This window comes from Aedes albopictus, chromosome 1 (genome assembly GCF_035046485.1).
Source record: "Aedes albopictus strain Foshan chromosome 1, AalbF5, whole genome shotgun sequence".
Lineage (NCBI taxonomy): Eukaryota > Metazoa > Arthropoda > Insecta > Diptera > Culicidae > Aedes > Aedes albopictus.
Genome location: NC_085136.1, coordinates 95,136,461 through 95,152,428, shown reverse-complemented (window position 1 = coordinate 95,152,428; position 15,968 = coordinate 95,136,461). Strand labels below are relative to the sequence as shown.

The following is a 15,968-nucleotide window of genomic DNA, read 5'->3' as shown; positions in this document are numbered from 1 at the left end:
CGAAATATTGCGAGAGTAGCAAAAAAGAACAGGACTTATCAATGCCAGAGAATCAGGTTCCCCTCTTGCGGCGCCACCGAATGCACATCACTTGCGTAGACTTCTTACCAGTAGCGATCCTGGATCATCCTCGTCATCTTCACCGGCTTTTTTTCTGTTATTGTTCCGGACTAGGAAATTATCCGCGCTCGCCTCGCCCCGATCGATTCGATTCGCATCCCACCTGCTAGAGCTGCTATCACACATCTTCGTTCGGGCGGGCGGCGGCTGGCGGGAGCCTTCGATTTATCTTAAGAGCCACCGAGAGGAGCTCGCTTCCAGTGAGTCCAGATTCAGCGTTCGTTGATAGTGGTCGCGATTCGCGCGTACTCTCCGCAACAAACAGGAAACCCCCTTTTCATTCGGCAGGAAGAGAGAGTTTGACAACACCTGTGCTTAGCTCCATCATACCTATAGCTATAGTATACTGCAGTGCTGATTTTCGGACAAGACCTCGATCTCTCCCGTCGCGGTTTTAGTCGCGTGCGAGTGCGTGAGTGTGTGTACCGTGTAAAACGGAAAGAAAGTGGTTAGAAGTGCTGGGGAAGCTGATAATTAACCAATATTCTCGATAATTACCTTACATATCTGGAGAGAGAGCTTTTAAGTCGCGTGCGTTCAATCTCTTCGGGCTACACAAAGCATAGTCTGTAATTTCGAAGAATATACTGACCCATCGATCTACCGATCGATCGTTCGATCACGCGAAGAAGTGAAGTGAAAGATTGGCGGTTCAACGTCATCGTCGTCATTGTTTTGTGTGTGAAATTTCTCGTTGTGGTCCATCTGGCTGGCGCTACCTCGCAGCGTGTGAGGAAAGGAGTGGTCCAACGACTGAAGACGCACGCGGTGTGTGGCGGTCAAGAGCAAAAGTAAAAGAGTCAACATCAGCATCGTCGTCGTCGGCTGACTGAGCTGTTGCGTGCAGTAACAGCGGAAGAGAAAGAGGTGAGAGTGAAACCACGCGGATCGTCGTCGCGACCAAAATAAACAAAATGTTGCGGCCCTAGGGCGGTGTTACTTTTCCCAATGAAGTTATGAATAGCTAAATGGCTTGAAGATTACAAATATGTAAAACCTAATATCGGAACGGAAACGGATCTAGGTGATGCAAAAGCACATGTACTTTGACTATTCATGTGCGTTATTCCTTCAGGAGGATAATTACCCGGGCAAAGATGGATAACACATTTATAACAGACTCTATTACTGATTATCATTTGTTGAATCAAAGCCAACAGAACAAGCTTGTTCCTCGAATAATAAATGGATAAGAAGTCTATTCACATTGCTCGACAAAATTTTACAAAATTTGGTGTTATGGGATGAGAAAAAAAAATAACAAGGGTTTGGGACCCTAGAAGGGTCATAGTCAAAGAATTTTTGAAAAATATTGGACCGGGCTTTAACAGTTTAAAACCAAAGTTTGCATGGAGAACTTCGGGTGTTCAATTGATATGTGCTTTAGAACGTGCCGTGCAAATTTTTAGGCGTTCTCGGTATTTGGGTTAGTTTCGTTATTGTCTAACGCTTAAATATATGCAGAGAGCGTTCTAATGCACATATCAATTGAACACCCCAAGTTCTCCATACAAACTTCGGTTTTATGCTGTTAGGCCCGGTCCAATATTTATCAAAAATTCATTCACTATGACACTTCTAGGGTCCCAAACCCCTGTTGTTTTTTCCCATCCCATAACAAAATTTAGTGTTGAACGGTGTTATCAATGAAGTCATCTTGATAGCTAATAATGTTACACAATGAAAGCTATGACATTTTATTATCCGTCTCTGTAAGTTGACAAAAAACTAAAATAAACTTTACACGTGAGATCACCCATAACGATAAGGGACAACCCTAGTAGAAGATATTTTCGGGGACCGGTCGAGATTCGACGGTTTTGGCAAGTGAAATGGTGAAAATTGGATGTTGAAATAGGATGATTCATCATCATCTATGGACAAACGCGTAGTGTGCGTAGTTTCTGGGTTATTCCATTCGATTGAATTTGTTTTTGTTTCGGTAATAACGAAACGATATGGAATTGTAAACAAACAAGGTATGTGTTACTTTTTGTTGTCGTTTGCCATTGCGGCGAGATGACATAAAATATTCGCAAGAGATAGTTTCGTCATGTGGCAGTGAAAGGATTCCTCACCGTCATATGGCGGCCCAGAAGTTTTCACGATTTTACAAGGCATTTTTGCCGGAATTCTTCTAGGTATTCCTCCGGAGATTTTTCTAGAACTTCGTCTTAAGCCTGTGTTTTTACCAGGATTACTTTTGGGATTCCTTCCGAGATTTTGCATTCCTCAGTTTCAATTGATTCCAGGTCTTGTCACGTAGAAGCAGTCTTTATTTGTTGACGTTTGAAAGCTAGAAACCACAATTATTAGATATAGGGTAGAAGCTTCAGTTTTTTCCAGCCCGGAGTTTTGGCCATAGTGCGGTATTCAGCCTGTTACGATCTAAATCGGCATAAATTTATTTTTTACTAGTAGATTCTAATATAATATGATGATTACAGCTGTGAAAACCATACATTTTGATTAAAAAATGGAAGAAAAAAATATGTTTTCTTAAAAAATCAGCTCCCATATATCTATTTTGGCCACTCCCATAAGAAATACACGCGATTGGCCAAAATAGAAACCAAAGCTGAGAATATGGCCAAAACTGCGGCAATGCTTCTATTTTGGCCAGCGCCACTTTTAATACGAAAATCATGTATTAGCTTGATTTCTGCATTTTTCTAATAAAGTATAGATTGAAACCTTTCATTTAACACATAGGTAGTTTTCATTGGATTATTGGTTATTTTTATAAAAATGATTTCCCTTAGACTGGCCAAAACCGGTGCCCGCACCCTATCCATTTCAGTCATATGATCAATCCTTTTAATTCCGGTGACTTTTCCCATCATGCCATACTACATATACTGGAACTGTTTGGATGCATTCAATCAAAAGTTCTACACTATTTTCTGTGGTGCAGTTTTTTCGAGTACAGGCCTTATCAGATTCCGGACCTCAAGGTTCTATGTTCGAGGCTAGGTGATAGTCTTGTTCCTTTTTTATGTTTATTGTTTTGGGACATCGTAACTCCGGGCATGAGAAATCATCTTCATTGATAATTTAGGGTTTCGTATTACTGTTTCGACAAGTTCGTGATTAGTCGCCGAAAGTATATATCTGCCCTCCACTTTGTAACGTATATCAGCCATTCCATAGAAAAACGATATAGGGCAACTCCGATTGTCGTGAAACTTGGTGGGTTCGTTGTTCTTCGAAAATAATTAGACCCGTATTTCATTTTCATTTCAGATAGAGGGGTCCTAAAAATCAAGGTTTTTAAAAACTATTTTTTATTTCAAAAGATCATAACTTTTGAACTAGTGGACCGATTTTAAACTTCCTTCATTTTGTTTGAAAGCTATTAAATTCTAGTTTTCAGGAAAAATACGTTTAATGGGAAAATTTTGTTTTTGTGTAAGTAAAATGCAAATATATTAGTTTTTGCACGTTTCATGATCTCGGGACTAAAGAGGTACCCTGATTTTATATTTTTATCAGTAAACTCAGTAAATTTGGCGTAATATATAAAAAAATCAAAGATGTATGTTTTGTAGTTTATGAGATATGATTTTTTGAAAATAAAAGGCCAAATTTTCCCATACAAACATTTTTTTTCAATTTTATTATATTTTGAATCCTTATACATGTATGGATACTAAAAAGACCAGGAATGACTCAAAAAAGCAATACAAGGCATAGTTTTACGAGAGTTTACAATTTTAGGCAATTTAAGAGCAGCTAGTATCAAATTATATGACTTTTGATATTCAGCTAGTTTTGATATTAATAATATCAAAAATTTACTCCTGGAACATCATTATCATATCATATTAAGGTTTTGTTAGATCTAATCAAGCGTGCTATCCGATTAATTCTAAAATACCAAATTTAGAAATTGTCCAGATGTTTCAGAAACATGTTTTTGATATTATTTTTAGATCTTTTATCTCTTATATCAATTAAACCAATATTACGTTTTGATGGTCAGTATTTCACCTCTGAGAGTTCCTTATGGGATTAGTCCTGGTATTCTTCCTGGGGATCCTCCAGGAATGCCTTTCTTGGTTTATCTAGTATTTTCTTGCAGGATTTCTCAGTGAGCTTCTTATGAGATTCTTCGAGGAATTTATTTGGGGATCCCTTAGAAGTTCCTTCTGGGATTCTTCCAGGAGTTTTGCCTGAGATTCCTAAAGAAATTTCATGGAAGATTATTTCAGGAGTAATTTCTAAGATCCCTCTATGAACTTTTTCCAGGATTGCTTCCGACATTTCTCCAGGAGTGCCGAGATTCCTCCTGGAGTTGTTTCTGGGGTTTCTGTTAGAGCTATTTCTTCTTCCAGGAATTTCTTCCTAGCCATTCCTAATGAGGTTTCAGGATCTCCTTCAGAGATTTCACTAAAAATTCCTTCTGAAATTTCTCCAAAAAAAATCTTCTGATGTTTCAAGATCTCTTCAGGAATTTCTTCCAGGGCACCTCTAGGAATTTCGTTCAGGAATTCTTCCATGAATTCATTCCGAGATTACCTCAGGATTTCTTTTCTTAGATTCATAAAGATTTTTTTGTCTTTGGATTTCTCTAAGATTTCCAGGTTTTTTCCAAGAGCTCCGGGATACCTCTAGGAATGCCTAGAACTCTTGGAGTAGTCCTAGAAGGAGCAATGTTCAGAAGATTTAGAAAATATCACGGCAATAAAGTATTGTCTAGTTAGGATCTGGACTCAAGGTGTAATTTATTGTGACGCTCTCAATGATCTCAACCATAATGTTTTGTTGGCAGTATGGTCATAAACTGGTCCTCTTTTAATGGTGAAAATTTCATCGCACAAACACTATGAAAATTAAGCGTGGTCAACTACGACAGCCGCGATACATGTTAATATCTCCAAACCCATTATATGTGATGTGCTCAGATGTTACTAACCGTGTCGTTAAAATGTGTCCCTGGAAGATTAAAGTTTGCGCTCATGGATAAATCTACTTGGAATTCACAAAATTGCCCGCAAATTCGCAAGCATTTCTGGCAAAGTTTCTTTGGAATCTGAATCAGACAGGTGGAGGACCGCAGGAAACCACATAGATGACTCGATTGTGAGATAACGCGAAAAATGGAAGAAAATGTGAAAAAAAAAATCAATTTACATAATTTTATTGATATTTTCTTTATTTTCAAGGATTAACCTTTTCTGTTTGATATTCCATCTATAAGATATTAGTGATTTTCTCCGTCCGGATTCTAAATGGACAATGTCTTTGATAGTATTTATTTTTATGTGAGTTTAAAGTTGTCATACTGATCAACTTTGCCGAAGACATCAACTTTCTAAGTTATCGGGGGGAGCGACACTGGTTTTGCCAAGCCAAAAAACCCAAAAAAAAAGTCGAAAAAAGACGAAAAAACCCGGTAAACGCCACCTAGTGGTAGAACTTTGAAACAAGTACCGTCAAGGCACCATTCACCGTGGATCTAAGAGGATTCGGGGCAAATAAGGGCTGTGATTTGACACCAGTTTTATAAACATTGTTGGTGCTGCTTTTAATTGCCTTCATTATAGGTTAAAATTAAAGCAATATCCACAGAAGTAGAAAATTTTTCACAAAATTTGGTGATATAGTACAATTAGTAAAGGGTAGAAGGGTCGCCTAATTCCGTGGTAGGTCACCATTCACCGTGTATGAGAAATTTTATTCTACTTTGTTTAAAAATGATCAAAACAACCCAGCCAAGGGAATTTTCTTCGTTTAAATTCATTTCAAGTAATAACTTGCAAGATTTTATTAGAAAAACGAATGTTCAAATTTTCGATATTTTCTAGATATATGGGACAATATGGGGCACGGTGAATGGAGACCATTGATTTTTAGGGTACCCATTTACCGTGCCTTTTTGTTTCAATTAAAAAGTACGAGTAATCGTACGTGTAAAATTTACTTCGGTAATGCAAAATACATACCTGATATGTGAATTTAATTGCTTCTTGATGGAATAAAAACGTTACTACATTTAGTTTATCGCTTAAATCACCTTAGCGCAGTTTTCGTTTTTTCACTATGAATGCAGTGAACGAGCAGAAACCCGCTTCATGTAAACACACTTTAGTGTCAAAATGATACTTTTAAATGTTTCTAATGAGCGTTTTGACATGGTAACAATACATTAGTGTTGTATTGGTGAAATTAAAGGGAAATTGTCATATCATTCAATCATAATATGGAAATAATGAAAAAATACTCGAAGGCACACGGTGAATGGAGCCCCCACGGTGAATGGCGCCTTGACGGTATTAATTTTATGTAAGTTTATGTCATACTGATCAATTTTGCCGAAGACACCAACGTCCTAAGTTATCAGGGTTCTGAGCTATGAGATTTCTTAAATTTGCATGTTCACTAGCGCCGCCTAGTGGCAGAATTGTGAAACAAGTATTATTTTTTTTTTACTTCCGGAAAAATTGGCAGTCCAAGACTGAGAAAGCCAATTTTTACGGATGTAACAAATTTCCAGTCGCACTCATCCAGCACAAGTATTAATTTTATGTAAGTTTATGTCATACTGATCAACTTTGCCGAAGACTCCAACTTTCTAAGTTATCAGGGTTCTGAACTATGAGATTTCTAAAATTTTCATGTTCACTAGCGCCGCCCAGTGGAGGAATTTAGAACTTCGCAACTCATCGTCAGTAAGTTATTGGCGTACCCAACAACTTTCCCGAAGACACTATCCTTCCAAATTATCAGAGTCTTGAGCTGTCGCATATCGTAACGTTTGCTTGACAACCTGCTATGGTTCATGTAGTGCAATTTAGCATCAAACTGTTCATGGTCCCTCTAGCGGCCAAGTTGCCAACTAAGCATATGAACCAAAGTTCTTAATTGTAGATCTTATCAAGCCCTAAAACCTTGCCGAAGAAAGTATTGCGCTAACTCTTAACACACCCGAGATAATAGGCCACACCCCCACACCCCCAAAAAGCCGAAATCCCATAAGTTCTTAGTCTCCTATTAGGCGGATTCCTATTGCGCCCCCCGACCAGTGATCTTATAAGAGTCTCGACTGTACTATTCATATGCGTTTTTTCTCTAAAGAAAGATTAAATAATATTGTCTATAAGCTGAGATATTACGCTTCTACTGACTGGTCAATATTTTCAATATTTGCAAAATGATAGTTTGTGCTTGTGACACTTTAATGTACGTAAATTTGAAAAGGGTCTCCGGTTAGCCTTGTGGATAAGGCATTGAATCGCCAATCCGGAGACGGCGCGTTCCCGTTCTGGTCGGGAACTTTTCTCGACTTTCCTGGGCATAGTGTACTTGTACGTGCCTCACAATATACAAATTCATACAATTGCAGGTAAAAGAAGCCCTTCAATTATTAACTGTGGAAGTGCTTAAAGAACACTAAATTGAAGAGAAGCAGGCCAAGTTCCAGTGCGATCGTAGAGCCACATAGAAGAAGAAGAAGAAGAACTTACTGGATGATCAAGTTAATTTAATCATGGATTTTTTTTTATTCTTGGATTGTTGTGCTTACTGGAAGCAACGTATTAACGCATTAAATAAATATTTCCATACGTAGCACCTTTTTCCAACACAGCCTTCCTTATCGTTACACCTGGAGATCACCACAGCAGACGGAATCTCAAATCGACCATGATCTGATTGACGGACGGCACTTCTCTGACATTATCGACCTCAGGACCTATCGTGGCGCCAACATCGACTCCGACCACTATCTGGTGATGGTCAAACTGCGCCCAAAACTCTACGTCATCAACAATGTACAGTACCGGCGACCGCAACGGTACATCCTAGAGCGACTGAAGCAAACGGATGTCGGCGCCTCAGCATACACGCAGAATCTCGAGGCCGCGTTGCCAGACGAGGGCGAGCTCGATGAGGCTCCTCTAGATGACTGCTGGAGTACAGTGAAAGCAGCCATCAACGACGCAGCCGAGAGCACAATCGGGTACGTGGAACGGAATCGACGGAACGAATGGTTCGACGAAGAGTGCAGAACGGTTTTGAAGGAGAAGAACGCAGCGAGGGCGGTAATGCTGCAGCAAGGGACTCGACAGAACGTGGAACGTTACCAATAGAAGCGGAAGCAGCAGACCCGCCTCTTTCGGGAGAAAAAGCACCGCCTGGAAGAAGTGGAGTGTGAAGAAATGGAACTGCTGTGCCGTTCCCAAGAAACACGGAAGTTCCATCAGAAGCTTAACGCAACCCGCAACGGCTTCGTGTCGCGAGCCGAAATATGCAGGGATAAGGACGGAGGCCTCTTGACGGACGGACATGAGATGATCGAAAAGTGGAAGCAGCACTTCGATCAGCACCTGAACGGCGTGGAAAACGTACACCAGTGCAGCGGAGGACGGAAATGAACCAACTCCCACGCTGAGGGAAGTTAAGGATGTCATTCACCAGCTCAAAATCAACAAAGCAGCTGGTAAGGATGGTATCGCAGCTGAACTCCTCAAGATGGGACCAGAAAAGTTGGCCACCTGTCTGCATCGGCTGATAGTTAGGATCTGGGAAACCGAACATCTACCGGAGGAGTGGAAGGAAGGGGTAATCTGTCCCATTCACAAGAAAGGCGACCATTTGGAATGTGAGAACTTCAGGGTGATCACTATTTTGAATGCTGCCTACAAAGTGCTAACCCAGATTATCTTCCGTCGTCTATCACCTAAAACGAATGAGTTCGTGAGAAGTTATCAAGCCGGCTTCATCGACAGCGGACCAGATCTTCACCGTACGGCAAATCCTCCAGAAATGCCGTGAATACCAGGTTCCAACGCATCACCTGTTCATCGACTTCAAAGCGGCATACGACACTATCGACCGCGCAGAGCTATGGAGAATCATAAAAAACGGCTTTCCTGGGAAGCTGACTAGACTAATTAAAGCAACGATGGACGGTGTGCAATACTGCGTAAGGGTTTCGGGTGAACTATCCAGTTCATTCGAATCTCGCTGGGGACTGCGACAAGGTGACTGACTCTCATGCCTACTCTTCAACATCGCTCTAGAAGGTGTGATGCGACGAGCCAGGGGTACGATCTTCATGAAATCCGGCAAATTTATCTGTTTTGCGGATGTTATGGATATTATTGCTAGAACATTTGGAATGATGGCGGAACTGTACACCCGCCTGAAACGTGAAGCTGCAAAGGTCAAACTGGTGGTGATTGCATTTAAGACAAAGTACATGCTGGTAGGTGGGACTGAGCGAGACAGGACAAGCCTTGGCAGCAATGTTACGATAGACGGGGATACTATCGAGGTGGTAGAAGAATTTATCTACCCCGGTTCCTTGTAACAGTGGAAGTTTCGCCTACTACGGGTTCCAGAAGAAACTGTGGTTAAAAAAGATTCACCTCCACACTCAATGTACCATGTACAAGACGCTAATAAGACCGGTGGTCCTCTACGGACACGAGACATGGACGATACTCGAGGAGGACCTGTAAGCACTCGGAGTTTTCGAGCGATGCGTACTAAGGACGATCTTCTGCGGCGTGCAGGAGCTCGCTGCACTTTACGGCGAACCCAGCATCCACAAGGCGGCCAAAGCCGGAAGGATACGGTGGGCAGGGCATGTTGCAAGAATGCCGGACAACAACCCTGCAAAGTTGGTGTTGGTGTGCTAACCATCCGGTTGGTACGAGAAGGCACACAGAGCACGATGGGCGGACCAGGTGGAGCGTGATCTGGCGTGTGTTGGGCGTGACCGACGTTGGAGAGCTGCAGCTGCATATCGAGTATTATGGCGGCTAATTGTTGATTTATTGTTATCATGAATTTGATGTAGAACTAAATAAATGAAATGAAGGTGATAAATTCAAGTTCTGACACGCTAAACAAATTGACAAATTGTTTTCATCTTTTATCAGAACAGATATCAAAGTTTCTTCTGAGATTACTGTTGTTCAGTAGGATGCTCATATTTCCATCCTACTCGAAACATAGGGTTGAAACGTTTTTTGTCTCCAACAACGCCTGTTTTTTTGTTTTAATATATTGGAATGTTACATTAATCAAACCACGAAGAATAAGCACGATAAAACAATTTCCAATTAATCAAATGCTGGAATGGCTGGATGCGAAAACAGCACTTTTTTGTTTCAAGAATTCATTCTTTTCTGCTGACCGACCACCAAAGACAAAAGTGTCAACTTTAGAGCGATTATGGAAGTCAGTCGTTTGAGCTAATCGTCTGCTATCCGCTTTAAAATTTATTACCTCAGCTAATAGCTCCAGCCTTGCTGCCTTGCACGTGTCGCCAAAAAGTTACATTCTTATTTTTGAAAGTACGTTCCAACTGGAACAGAATCTATTCTAGTGCTGCGTAATTTTTGGTTGTGTATTTCACTGTTCTCTGATTCTTAATAAACCATAATGCCTCAAAAATATTAAACCTTGAACCGGAATCGAACCCAGCTCCACCAACATAGAATTCGTTTGTGTGCGCGCACTACACCGCTGAGTTAATGAAGACCCCCTCAAGACTTACCAAAACCGCGATCAAACCAGTTCAGGAGCACCTAACAGTCAAGACTAACGACTTGCCAAATCTCTCCCCATTACCCTAAGCTAAGCTTCCCAATCATCACACGACGCAGTCATCATTAGCATCCCGAAGGGGAACCCGGAAAGGCAGCGCCTCAACACAATGCTACAAATTTCATAAACAAACTGTCGCGATCGAACACCCGTGCCCAACGGCGACAACGACCCGACGACGTTACCAATCCACACTGCATCGCTCTAGACGCTACCAATCTGTTTCTGCTCCTCGCTTCTTCTGTCTGTTCGTCGCCAGCCATCACCACCTTCGAACTGAATCATGCAAATATGTAAACACATGATCGCGCCGAATTTCACTTCCATCCCAGCCGAACCTGTTGACGGTGCGCGCGGTGCGGTGAGCAAGTCACTGGCACAGACTTCAGCAGAAGCTTCAGGCTAATGGACTGCTACATCTCATAATTAACATTCCCCGAGTCGGAAGAATATCCAATATTTTATTTTTTTATCTGTATTAACGAGATTTTTAGCCATAGGCTAGTTGATCTCGGGATCTACGCTTTACTTCCCTTCCGAAGGAAGAACTCACATTTTTGCATGTTTGTTGGGAGTAGGATTCGATCCCAGGTCCTCGGCGTGATAGTCAAGTGTTCTAACCATGACACCAGGTCCGCTCCACACGATATCCAATATTATATCATTTGATTTATATGGGATTAATTAATTATTATTTGATCTTTATTATCAAGATTTTATGTGGCCCTTAACTTTTTTTGCAAGGACATTCTAGGACAGTTACTATCTGATTGCATAGTATTGCATAGATGTTTTTGTATTTTATTCTTTTATATTCGATAAAAACTGAGAATTATCATCTCTATGGCAGTTATTTTTATTATCAGCGTCATGTGATATAAAGTGTGATAATAATCTTATCCAAGCATAAAATAAACATTTTTGAAAAAAAAAAATTATTCTACATTTGTTACCAATTCCAGTTCGGATTTGGCCCGTTTTTTTTCGGAAGGTAAATGACTCTCGCAGCTGACTGGGACCGCGAACGAGTCGGGGAAGATCATCATAATGGCATCAGTTATCGAGCTCTTTCTTTTGCACTGAAAAGGGGCGCGTCTCCTCGGGTTCGCCACCAAGGTGACTGGAGAAAAGTTTGTTAACATTAAGTTAATCGTACATAAAGATTAACCTACATGTAGGTATTCGATTTTTTAGTCTGCGGACCCCGATCGCGACTGTGATCTGGGTATGTCCATTCTAGGCATTCGCATGTGAAATAATTTGTAATAATATAAAAAAATCTTATAACAATAAAAACGACCAGTTCTACCAGTGCTGGCCCGAATCACTGAAATGGTCGTAACTACGGAACGCCTTGACCGATCCGAACCATTTTCAATGGCAAGCAATGCGGTAAAATTCCGGCTCGACTAGAGCTTCGGCCAATGCGAAGTGCCTTAAAAGTGAGTGACCTTTTTGTACACAGACATACACACACATACAGTGTATCAAACAATTGTCCGTACAGCAAATTTTTTGTCAAAATAATTTTTCCATCAAATGTTTATAACTTTTTTACACGTCAATCAAAAACGCTGAAATTTTGACCAATCATAAACCATATATTGCAGCTCCATTGGTTAAATTTTGAGCGAGATCGAATAAGTTTTCTGAAAGTTATAGAACTTTTAGTAAAAATTATGAGATTATTGAACACAATTTTAAAACATTATATCTTAATATGTAGTCGATGAAACTTTTTCAATCTTTTTTGTGTTAGAGCTTATACCTAAGACTTTCATATGTAGCTTCGTTTGAGGTTTTATATTCACTACAAAAAATATGAAAAATTTGCCTATGTAGTTGACGGTATTTAAAAAATTACCATATTTTGAACATATAATCTGCCAAACGTTTTCTACCAATAAAAGTGCATTAACTGAACAAAAAATGCATAGGACCTACTTTTCATATGTTGTTTAGTAGGTCCTGTATAAAAATATTACATTAAGAGAGTTTGAAAAAGTTGAAAACACTTGGCACTTTTATTGATCAAAATATGATAAATTTCCAAATAATACTCTGAATATATACAGATTTTTCATATTTTTTGTAGTGAATATAAAACCTCAAACAAAGCTGCATATGAAAGCCTTAGGTATAAGCTGTAACACAAAAAATATTGAAAAAGTTTCATCGACTACATATTGAGATATAATGTTTAAAAAATGTGTTCAAAAATCCTAAAAGTTTTACTAAAAGTTCTAGAACTTTCAGAAAACTTATTCGATCTCGCTCAAAATTTTACCAATGGAGCTGCAATATATGGTTTATGGTTGGTCACAATTTCAGCGTTTTTGATTGACGTATAAAAAAGTTATAAACATTTGGATGAAAAATTATTTTGACCAAAAAATTGCTGTACGGACAATTGTTTGATACACTGTACATACACACATACATCATCTGGGGGCAGCAGGGACGGATGTCCTGGGGCCTGACGCACCCCCCCGCTTGCGAGTCAGCCGCGTAGTTGCCGGCTAAGAATAGGACTACTAACCCCAATTCAAGGTGTCAAGCGACCCGTGCCGAGGAATGAGTGATCGAGGGGGTGAAAAAGATGCTCGATCTTTAACGGAGCCTGTGGGGTACCTGGGCACCCCCCACAGTATGCTGTCCCTTACCGCGTTAATGCAGAGCTCTGGCGTGGTGGACATTATTTCTCGTGCAACTCGTGGGAATCAAATATGAGTAAAAATCTTAAAAATCAAAATACAGGTGGAAGTAGCGGTGCGATCAACCCCTTCGCAAGAAGCGGGTTGATGAGGTCTCCTACAAGGAGAAGCGAGGCGTCAGGTGCTGGAAGCTGCTTACGCAGCTCAAGCGTGGGAGCTCCTGTCCACTCCACGGCAAGCCAGCCGGCGGAGGTCATGGACGGAGCATGGTTGCTGAGGGCCATCAGCCAAGTTGCAGAAAAAGGACGGCCCGCATTTGAGGTAGCTGAGCAGCAGCTCGGCAAAATTATCGACTTTGCGACAACTAAGTCGAATATAAGCAAGGACCTGAAAACGGCCTTGCTTCGGCTTAGGGCGTCTGTCGATAATGCCAAGCAGGAGCACGCGGTTGCGTTGCTGGCTGCAGCAGCGGCGGAACCCGCAAAGAAGAAGGCGTCTAAGTTTACACAAACGGAGGCCTTCTCCTTCGCGGGTAGTCCGAAGAGAGTGGAAGCGAATGCTCGCGACAAAAGCGACAAGCATTCGCAGAAGCGGGCGAGGCAGCCGTCAGGTGAGGAGCTGTCTGGCGGCGCCCGCAAGGCCAGGCGTATAATAACCCCGAAAGCCGGTGGTAACGCTGGAAAGTCGGACCCCAGCCAGGGTTCCCGGAAAGCTGGGAAGGGTGGGCCTGAAAAGGCCGGCCCGTCCCGGAATGATGGGAACAAGGGGTTGCGACCAATGGTGGGCCCTCAGCAGCCACAGAGCAGGGCGATCCAAGGAGAGGACCCTCCTTGGACAAAGGTAGAGCGGAAGAGGAAGAAGAAGGGGAATCCGCAGGCAGAAGTGCAGGTCGCCAAGCCAAGGCGTAGGAAGGCAGGTGCCAGGCGCGAAAAAGGTGACGCTATCGTCATCAAGACCGAACAGTCGAAATACTCGGACGTCTTGAAGGCGATGAGGTGCGACGCCAAGCTCGAGGGTCTTGGAGCCGACGTACGCAGTATCAGACGTACTCGTACGGGCGAAATGATCCTGGAGCTTAAGCGCGAGAAGGATCACAAGGGCGCCGCCTACAAGAGGCTGGCAGAAGAGGTCCTTGGAGATGGAGTGGAGGTGAGGGCTCTTACGCATGAGGCGACTCTGAAGGTCAAAGACCTAGACGAGATCACCGAAGCGGAAGAGCTCGTCACGGCACTGCGGCAACAGTGCGATGTTCAGGTGGCCGCCACAGCCGTCAGGATGCGGAAGGGGCCAGCAGGGACACAGATAGCTCTGGTTCAGCTACCTGTGGCGGATGTTAAAAAGTCCGTTAAAGTAGGGAGTATTAAGGTGGGCTGGTGTGTTTGTCACCTGACATTCCACGAGCCACCTGAGGTTTGCTTCAGGTGTCTGGAACCAGGACACAAGTCGTGGAACTGCAAAGGCCCCGACAGGCGCAAACTGTGTAGGCGATGCGGCGCTGAAGGTCATAAGGCCCAAAGCTGCACGAGTCCGCCCATCTGCATGATCTGTACCGGGAAAACCTCGAAAAACAGACATGCGATGGGTGGTCCAGGGTGCCCGGCCTTTAAGAAAGCCGCAGTGAGCAACAAATCACAGTGCAGGTAACGCAGCTGAACCTGAACCACTGTGATGCGGCTCAGCAACTGCTTTGTCAGGCGGTTTCTGAGTGGGAGACGGATATCGCCATCATTTCGGACCCATACCGAGTACCCGCCGGCAACGGCAACTGGGCCTCGGATGGGACCAGGAAAATGGCGGCGATATGGACGACGGGTAAATACCCCGTGCAGGAGTTGGTGTCTACTACCTATGAGGGCTTCGTGGTCGCCAAAGTAAACGGGGTCTTCTTCTGTAGCTGTTATGCGCCTCCGCGGTGGCCGATCGAGCGGTTCACGCAAATGCTGGACCGCTTAACGACCGTGCTAACAGGGCGAAGGCCGGTGGTAATAGCGGGTGACTTTAATGCCTGGGCTGTGGAATGGGGAAGCCGTTTCACGAACCAGCGGGGTCAGATCCTGCTAGAAACACTGGCCATCTTAGATGTCGACTTGGCTAACGTCGGTACCAAGAGTACCTATAGCCGAAACGGAGCGGAGTCAAATATTGACGTGACCTTTTGTAGTCCTGGCCTAACAAGTAGTTCGAACTGGAGAGTAGATGATGGCTACACTCACAGCGACCACCTGGCGGTTCGCTACAGTATCGACTACAACAACAGCAGACAGCGGATAGAAGAAGAGGCGGCTAGGCCAAGGCCAAGCCCTCGTAGGTGGAAGACATCATACTTCGACGAAGAGGTATTTAGGGAAGCGCTCCGCCGTGAGCGAAACTTACTCGGTTTAGACGGCGACGAGCTGGTAGCGGTGCTCTCACGTGCGTGTGATGCGACCATGCCTAGGAGAGTCCACCCTAGAAATGGGAGGCCACTGGCTTACTGGTGGACCGACGCGATTGCGGACCTGCGCCGCGCCTGCCTACGGGCTAGGCGGCGGATGCAGCGAGCACGATCAGAGGAAGAGCGAAACGAACGGCGGGTGGTGTTCGCCGCTGCAAAAGCCGCGCTCAAGACCGAGATAAGAGCAAGCAAAAAGGCCTGCT

General features: G+C 43.0%; 1 protein-coding gene across 2 annotated transcripts in view; it reads left to right on the top strand.

Moving 5' to 3' along the window:
- The first annotated feature begins 291 nt into the window (after window positions 1-291).
- The window catches only part of LOC109405093 (phospholipase A1), a 154,216-nt gene continuing 138,539 nt past the window's right edge, over window positions 292-15,968 (top strand). For both annotated transcript variants that reach the window (XM_029855356.2, XM_029855354.2), the window contains exon 1: window positions 292-987. The gene's annotated coding sequence lies outside the window, so the exon portion shown is untranslated. The remainder of the gene's footprint in view (window positions 988-15,968) is intronic.